The sequence below is a fragment of the Acanthopagrus latus genome, chromosome 20 (genome assembly GCF_904848185.1).
Source record: "Acanthopagrus latus isolate v.2019 chromosome 20, fAcaLat1.1, whole genome shotgun sequence".
NCBI classification, from domain to species: domain Eukaryota; kingdom Metazoa; phylum Chordata; class Actinopteri; order Spariformes; family Sparidae; genus Acanthopagrus; species Acanthopagrus latus.
Genome location: NC_051058.1, coordinates 13,675,950 through 13,685,050, shown reverse-complemented (window position 1 = coordinate 13,685,050; position 9,101 = coordinate 13,675,950). Strand labels below are relative to the sequence as shown.

The 9,101-nt window shown below is 41.5% G+C and overlaps 1 protein-coding gene across 3 annotated transcripts in view; it reads left to right on the top strand.

The window, feature by feature from the left end:
* The first annotated feature begins 413 nt into the window (after window positions 1-413).
* LOC119009373 (dynamin binding protein) overlaps window positions 414-9,101 on the top strand; it is a 51,504-nt gene continuing 42,816 nt past the window's right edge. For all 3 annotated transcript variants that reach the window (XM_037080580.1, XM_037080579.1, XM_037080578.1), the window contains exon 1: window positions 414-768. The gene's annotated coding sequence lies outside the window, so the exon portion shown is untranslated. The remainder of the gene's footprint in view (window positions 769-9,101) is intronic.

Genomic DNA, 9,101 nt, shown 5'->3' with positions numbered 1-9,101 from the left:
GGAAACCTCTTTTAAAGGTGCGCTATGTAGTTGAGGGGAAGACAGTTTATTCAGAGGATCATTTTTTTACGCCTTAAAGAACTACAAAAACAAACATGACCGAATAAACAAACTGTTTTACTTTGTTTTTATGTGGCGGACCCTGCCACCTTTCTAGCCTCACACAGTGTAATGGGGACCTCCCCAGAGGACATCTATGGAAAAAATAAATAAGTCTGAGTTTGATATATTCCTTCAGTATCATTGTATTTAGTAAAATTATGAATTTGCATTACTTCTCCAAAACGACATAGTGCCCCTTTAACTTCTGGACCCGCGTTTCTTTTCTTTTCAGTCAGGCAGCAGCAGGGCCAGCTACGGGTCTCCTCGGAAAAAAAAGGAAAAAAAAGTGGGTGGCGTTGTTGTATGTAGGCATGGAGAGAGGCGCAGCGCGACACGGCTGCTGCTGGTCCTAACGTGATGACAGCTGACTGCGGGGACGCTCAGAGCCGCGGACCACCACCGTGTCACACTTTGGACAAACACTGACAACATGACTTCTCGGAGCCTCACGACAGAAACAAAGCTGCTGCTCTCTCGGGAATAATGACTCCTCCTCGACTCGTGGAGGTGTAGCTGCTTCAAAAAAAAAAAAAAAAAAAAAAGTTGTGTCGCGGAGAAAAGAAGCTCCACCACCACCTCAACCACCACCACCACATCAGCAGGCTGAAGAAGTTGGATATCTTGTCTGACTGGCTCCCACGTTTTACCCGTTCAGACTCTTTTCAGGTAAGAAAAACTAACACTTTAGTTTTTTGTTGTTGTTCGTACAGCGCTGGAGGAACCAGAGAAACGCCTGTTACTGGATGGAGGATGAGCAGAGATACATATAAGTTAGTAACACCACAGGAAGGGAGGGCTTGTAGTTCCTCTCTGGTGGACCTGAGGCTCATAATGTGCCATGTTTCTGTGTTATACTACTCGTGGTTGAAGCTTTTAACCGCGGTGGTCAGGAGGTGTCAGTGTGTTTGGGTGGGTGCTGTGAGCAGGACTTCTTCTCCACAGACAGCCTCAGTGTGGACACAGACACAGTTATCAGGCTAATGACGCGAGCTGAATGACTGATGGCAGTGAACGCAACTGCTGCAGACCAAACAGTCCCCCCTCACTGTCTGTCACCTGTGGCCACTGCTGTCAGTTGTTCCACCATGTGAGAGAGGACTACCAACACACACACACACACACACACACACACACACACACACACACACACACACACACTGGGGAAACAGTGTGGCCACAGGCACGCGCACACTTAATAACTTAATGTCTGTGGTCGGGTCACAAGAACTCTGATGTTTTTCTAATTTACTGTCCACTCGACTATTCTGTTCTGTTCTGTTCCTTTCTGCTGACTTCTATCCATGCTCTAATTCCTATGAGATTTTACTCTGATCAGTCGATGACTATTCTGTTCTTTTCAGTTCTATTCTGTCATGTCACATTCTGTTCTTTTTGATTGTATTCTATTTTTTTTTTATTCATTCAGATCAGTTCAGTTCAGTTCTGTTGATTATGTTCTCCTCTGTTCTCATCTCTTATCTTCTATTCGATTCCACTGTTTCTGTTCTAATCTATGCTATTCTATTCTATTCTATTCTATTCTATTCTATTCTATTCTTTTCTATTCTTTTCTGTTTTTGTTGTGGTCTGTCTTCTCTATTCTATGTTGATCATGTTCCTGCTTCTATTATAAGATTCAGTTCTATTGTATCCTATTCTACTATGTTCTATTATACTGTTTTGAGTTTGTTGTGTTCTATTCGGACCAGTTTTTTCTATTCTATTCTATTCTATTCTATTCTATTCTATTCTATTCTATTCTATTGAATTCTATTCTATTGGATTCTATTCGATTCTATTCGATTCTTTTGGATTCTATTCTATTCTATTCTATTGGATTCTATTCTATTCTATTGGATTCTATTATATTCTATTGGATTCTATTCTATTGAATTCTATTGAATTCTATTGAATTCTGTGTAGTTCTGCTCACTCCCGTTTTTCTTTTTTCGTGACCAGTTCTGTATTTATTGCCTGCAGGTCGACAGGGAACTGCTGTCAATATCTTAACATGTAGATGTCGTCAGGGCAATTAATGACAGATGAATAAACAAAACAAAATGATAAAATATGCTAATAACGTGATTAATACTTTCACCCTCTCTGAATAAATTCATAACTCAGCATTTTAATGGTAGCATCGCCTTTGTGACAATGACAGTTACAGATACACCTGCATCTCTCCCGACCATGCATGTTTTTCACTCATTCTATGGAATCTCATTCTATAGTTTGTAATATCAGTGTATGACATTCTCAGTACGTTCTGGTCTTTTAGGATGTTCTCTGCTGTCAGTCTGTACCCTGATTTGACATCTCTGTTCATGCTTTTCTCTGCCATTCTGTTCTATTCTGTTCTATTCGTCCATTTCCCAGAGATCATTAGTTTTGTTCGAGTTGGATCGAGATATTCTGATGTCGAATTGGAGCTGTGTGCTGATGCTCATAATCATCGCATGCAAAGATGCAAAGATTACAGCAACCGTGTACTGTGCTACATAAACAGAGAAACGCACCACATTATAGAGGTCTGTAGACCTTTAAGGGTTTTTTTTTGTTATGAAGTTGACTCAGCTACTTGAACTGAGTCCAGATTTAGTCGAACAGTCTCTATTCACACTATGGACCATTGTTTGGACCAGACAGCTCTGCGAGAGATAGATTATAGCCTTCATTATATCAAGAGGAGTCTCCGGAGCAAAAATAGCAAAAGCTTAAAAAGTTTGTTCTGTTTGCACAGTGCTGTATTTTTCTTCGCCATGGCAGCGTGTACACAGGGTTGAAGTAACGTGAGAAGTTCAAACATAGTTACAAAACTTAGATTCCACCTTTTCCAGATCACATAAGTTTATCATCATCCTCCATGTTTGTTTCCATGCTCTATAAACAAAGGAAGTGAATGTGTAGTTTAAAACAGGCACCTTTTATCCCAGTTTAACCCCTTTACACGCAGCAAACACATCAAGTATGTCAACCTAAATATGGAAGTTATACTGGCAATATCACTGAATATGAAATCCATACATTTCACCTGCATTGAATCATTAAATGCTTGTCTTCCAACCATTCACACTGAAGTCAGGATATCAGTATTTCTACTTGACCAACACCAGCTTTCTTCTCTCACACTGCAGTGTCATTATTGGGAGTAACAGTGCTTTGGCGCTGGCTCACACACCATAAATTCCCTTCCAGTTTTCTTTGCCTGCAGGGAACCATTCACTAGTCTTTTTATGAAAGTAAAAGACTCGATAACTTGTCCTTGCACGTGTCCCCGGACTGTGCATGACAGTGTATTTTACCTTTTGCTTCCATCTGAGCTATACCTGGCAAACCACCTGAGGTCTTCTTTCTTTAACTACTATCAGTCTTAATCAAGAGTATCTTTTTCTCCTCTGCTGTCCTGACTTTGTGTTTACTGCCTAGTCATGATTTCAGATGCACATAAACATCCTACACACTGAATTATTTACACTTGCAACAAGCTCCTATATCAGCACAAAGTAACTTGAGATGTTTGTGTCAGTTTGCATTTGTTACGTGACACAAACGCTATGCAGAAGCTGTCCCTGTTAATCCAGTGAAACATGTAATTGTGATGTGATTATAACTGCAACCAACAAAAGGCACGCCAAGCTACATCGACAGTACATAATGTCAAGCAGAGCAAAGTAGTGAAAAAAATGACTAGATGGTGCATGGGTGAAAAAGGAAAATTCTTTTTTTTCCATCCCTATTATGTAATATGCCGTCACTTCAGAGTGAGGCATTTCTCAGACATTAAAAAAATTGACATTCCTTACGTTCCTCGCTGGCAGCACAGTGTGCCGAACAGGCAGGGAAATGCTGGAGAATTCATTTGATTTGAACTGGATGTGAAACGGGGGGGGCGCAAGTTTAGTACTAATTTGAGCAGCGGCTGCAAAGAAAGGGGTATGCCCCTCACATCAGTTTTCCGGTCCTGAGTTACTGTTTGTCCATCGTCAGATTAAGAATTAATACTGAACAACCATGCAAGGCATATCATTGTGATGGGTTTTAAAATGGTGCTCAAAACCAAATTGAGTAAATACGTAACGTTGAAAAAAAAAAAACATCAGTTGTGTTGCCCGTGTCGCATCGATCCATGCTAGACCGCCCCATCCTATGCTGCCTGTTATCTGTGGCCATGGCCTCAACAGAGCAGGATTCGTACTTCAACATTCTGGTTTTGTGCCCCTGCTGCCGGCAGTGCTGCAGCCTAAACAGCGTTGACGTGGAGCCACCACACCAATCTTTACAATGGCTCTTCAGAAACCTGTGGGTGAGGTCATGGAGTCCATGTTTCATTCAGTATGTGGACTGGATTAGACAAGACAAACTGGGGAAAAATAACCATGAAGACTGAGAGAAGCTGTACGTGCTTGCTAGAGGACAGACAAAACAAGGAAAGATCACGTCAAGGCTGAAAGATCTGTCAAGTAAGTTAGAAGGAACTTTCTGAGGCAACATAGTACTGGGCTATATTACACAATAGCAGTCTGATTTGCTCTTGCTGCCATCCCTCCCCCAAAATGATAATGGCGGTAATATTCCTACCTATGTGGATGGGTTTTGTACTCCTAAGAGGGTTTTGTTGAGCTTTTGCACCCACATAAGTTTTATTCGATCATGTGCAGTTAAGTGGAGAGCGATCTGTGTTTGTTTTCTCACATCTTTGCTTGTAAAGTATGTGACATTCCAAGATCTGAATTCCAGTGCAGCTGGTATTAAAAAGCTCTGCCTCGATTATTCCAATGAGTTGTCCCAAGAGTTGATTCACAAAACTCATTAAGGCATGCTATGTTCTGCCATCTTGGCAGTTTTTTGTCAATGTCCTCAATTCACCCACAATTTTCTAAAAGTTAGGGAACACGATGTGAGAACGTGGTGGAACAGAGCACACTTATTTCACCCTCCATAAATTGATCTTTTTCCTGCAGGCATGTCATGATGTGATTCCAATGGAGGGATCAGTTATGTAACAGCTCATATGCAAACTATTAGGGCCCAGCCATGTTTTAAGGGTGCGGCATCTCCTCGGGCACCTCTGGGGTCCTCCCAGGGAAAACCCTCTACCGTCCAAACAGATCTCTGTATTCTTGACAACGCGGCCTCTGCCCTCTGAGCACAGACGTCTGAGCTGTCCTCCCTGCTCTGGAAATGTTTATTCAAAAGACCAGATCCACCCGGTGTGTGTGTGTGTGTGTCATCAAGGCCATTAATATTCAACACGTGCGCGCTTGAGACAGGAATGGAGAAACAAATATGTGAGGGAAAAGAGTCAAAGAAAGAAAGAAAAGGAAGAAATGGAGCCGGCTTGAGGGAATGCATGTGTGCTTGCCAAAATGCAGAGATACTGGGAAGTGAAGTGAATGAAAATGTGAGGGCGATGGTGGATGTAGAGCTTTGAACGAGCCAAAAAGACTATTTGCACTCTTTTTCCAAGGAACCACCCAGGGTTTTCCCCTACACTCATGCAGCAACACATCTTGCAATGTTCCTACTAAAGTTGGAAAAGTCGCAGACCATCAGTGTTTCTTTATATCTTAAAAGAAGAATTTTAACTAGCAAGAAGGGTAGAATTCTCAATTTGCAATAGAAATGCATGTAGCTGTTTTTAAAGCGAAGTGCGTTGAAGTAAGAGGTGTGGAGGATGATTTGTTGGGCTTGTCCTGCCCTGACTCAGCTCATTGTTGGCCAGGAAAGAAAGTAATCGCTGCGTTGCAAGACCCAACTTGGCCAGCAAAGGATTATTTTTATAGTGGTACTGTATTTGGACAACTCTCCCAGTCTGCCAAGTGTTTCACCTGGGCCCTGAAGAGTCAGAAATACCACAGCGAGTTTGATTCTAACTCATCCTAGAGGTTCAAGTAGCAACACAACAGACATGTGATCAGATAACTGATTAGTTTGACCACTCTTGTATCTGTTCATCCAATCTGAGGCCAACACCACTCTGTTAGCCTAGCTTAGCATAAAGACTGGAATGAGCGATAGCCTGGCTCTGCCTAAAGGTAACAAAATCTGCTACAAGCAGCTCTAAAGCTTACTCATTAACACATAATGTCTTATGTGTTTAATCTGTAAATACAAACTGAAATGTTAACCTGACAACGCCAAGTAGTTCCGTACTATGAAATATTCTGGCACATAGTGAGCGAGCCACCTAACTTGAGTAGGGATACAGGGATGATTTAATGATGTGGCTCTTCTAGACTTTAAAATTTTATTGGACCCAATGGATCAAATTATTACAATGATATAAGTCTTTTTGTCTTGGGGGCTGTGAGGCTTAAAAAAAAGGATTCACCCCTTTCCAGATGCTTCTTTCACAATGTAAGCTAATGGAGAAAAGTCTTTTTGGGCTACAGTGCATCACATAATTATGTAATTACATGATTGGGCCGAACCTGGCTTCAAAGCCTGGCGCTTCTCCTGGTTGCTTGGTTTACAGTCTTAATGCCTAAGCTAGGCTAAACTAACTGGCTGCTAGCTGTGTATTCATATCATTCTCATCTAACTATTGGTATGAAATATATAAGTGTACAGTATTTCTCAAAAAACGTCCACCTCTTTTGCCCTCCAAGAGTCTGTTTATCTGCATGCAATCAACGACGTCTCAAATATGATCTGTCAATACTTCTCGGACCACAATGCAACTACGGGACATACAGAAACCAGAACTCTTCTTGTACCGAAATCTTGTGCCTGGCCTACAGATTCTGCATTCATATGTGGGTATACATAGATTAGTATAATGTCAAACTATTCCTTTAATTGTGCTGTCTTAACTACATTATTTTAAAGTAGAACAAGCTAAATAAAGACCATGGTAAAAGAAAAGGTGCATTCAGGGAGGGCTTCTGCTTTGAGGTGGACAACACTTACTCTGAAATGCCAGTATTTAGGGAAAGGATGATGTGGGTCAAATTCACTCTCAAACTGATGTGTCCTCATAACCACAGAAGTCAGCATTCTCACCAGACTATTGTAAATAAAACGAACAGTCCTTCCTGTCTCTTGACGTAAACAATTTGAATTGATGGTGGCCTGGTGTCAAAATAGCCTTTGTCTCCACTGCAGTTATTGTTTGTATTGAAATGCAGAGCTGGCATGTTTGTGTACAGTACAGTACGTCTGCATGCTTTCCTTTTTTGTCTGTGTATGCTTTTCTGTTCGCATGTTTGAACAGGTCGGCTTTGCCAAATATTTCAACAGAGTTTGGCGTCTTTCGGCATTTGACTCAGCTTGCCAGATGTGTTCTTTTTTATCCAGCTGGCTGAGGCCACGTAATGCTGCCTCATCTGGTTGAAATGCACTTTAAAGCCAGACTGCTTCCGACACTGTCTTGCCCTTTACTTGTTGTTTGGAGCAGTAGCAATACACGCAATGTGGTACCATACTATGTGTTGACTTTTAGAGTTTTTATGAGGAGCAGTAACAGATGAAATGAACTGGAAGAACTTGGCGTTTGGGGTGACTAGCATGCAACAGAGGCCTGCATTTGAACTGTCGGTAGGCCGATAGTGGATTTCATGTGGCTGATATAATAGGGACTTAAAGCAGTGATGGTAGAGGAACAGCTACAGCATCCGTCAAAAAGTCCACTGGGAAAAAGCTTGTCACTAAGCTACATTTAACTCTTGCAATGGCCGTTTCTAGAGCTATCTTCGAACATTTTCATGGTGACTCTTGGGTATGGATAATACCCATAATAGACAGACAGAGACTGTTGGGCTACAATGTCAGAAAGTGTCGAGATAGAAACATGCATGCATGTGGAGCTTTTTTTTTTCTTGAACGCACATGTGACCTGTTACTGCTTAAACTATCTATTAATAATAGTTTGGAGCAGAGAAAAGGCATTAACCGATTCATTGACCCTAGTATCTAAATAGATATATTAATCAGTGATGTACATCCACATGTGACTGGTGGAAGCTGCGCAACCATCGGCCACAATCAGCGCCAAGTTCAGCAGATACAGATACCTGTTGGCATCGATTAATAGCCCAATTTGATTGTTTGTTTGGTTGACCTCTCATTTTGACCCAGAAAAAAAACCATTCTGTGTGGGTAAGAACTGAAACATTTAATCAGTTAGTCAGTCACTTAACAGAAAATTAATCTGCAGCTGTTTTTGATAAACCATTGGCAATTTAAGTACAATACTAAGTAAAACATTTCCAATTTCTCAATTGTGATGAATTCTTACTTGCCTTTGTATAAACTGAATATATTTGGGTTGAGAACTGTTGGTCCAACAAAGTAAGCAATTTTAAAACACTGGATTTGGCTGTAAGTGATTTTTAACATCATATCATCGATGAAGTAACAATAGTCAGCTTCCAGTGGTTTAGACCACCAAGCCAGTAGAACACCCTCAACTCATTTATATAGTTTTCATGTACTGTGCGACAAGTACTCACCAGTCACAGAGCATAAAGTTTTATGTTGGTTCAGACCTCAACCACCTCAGCCAATTATAACATTCATGAGTGACTGCTGTTGCTAATTACTTAAAAAAAAATACGCTCATATGTAAAAATGTTATGTCATCATGCTACAGGAGGTCTGTGAGGCACTGACTGTCTGAACAGATGGTTAGAAAACCACATGACTTGTGTTGACAACTGTCAGCCACACAGAGCCTTCTCATTCTCCCCCCCCCCCACTCGTCCCCCTTTACATGTGCTGAAAGACTAGACGGTGGAAAGCAAAGCAACAGATGTCCCACAGTTTTTAATATCCAGAACCGTCCACCGGCCGGTCACCTGCTTTGGTGATGTTGTTCCGAGGTGAATGCGTTTCAGTGGACTCAGCACTCTCCGGCAAACAATCGGTATCAAAAGACATCAGCTGTCACCCGGCCCACTCCAGAGGCTTCTACCAGTCTGTGTGTGTGTGTTTGTGTGTTGACATCCACACACAGGCACGTGCCAGTCTGCCACTTCTGTATATCTGAATAGGTTGAATGG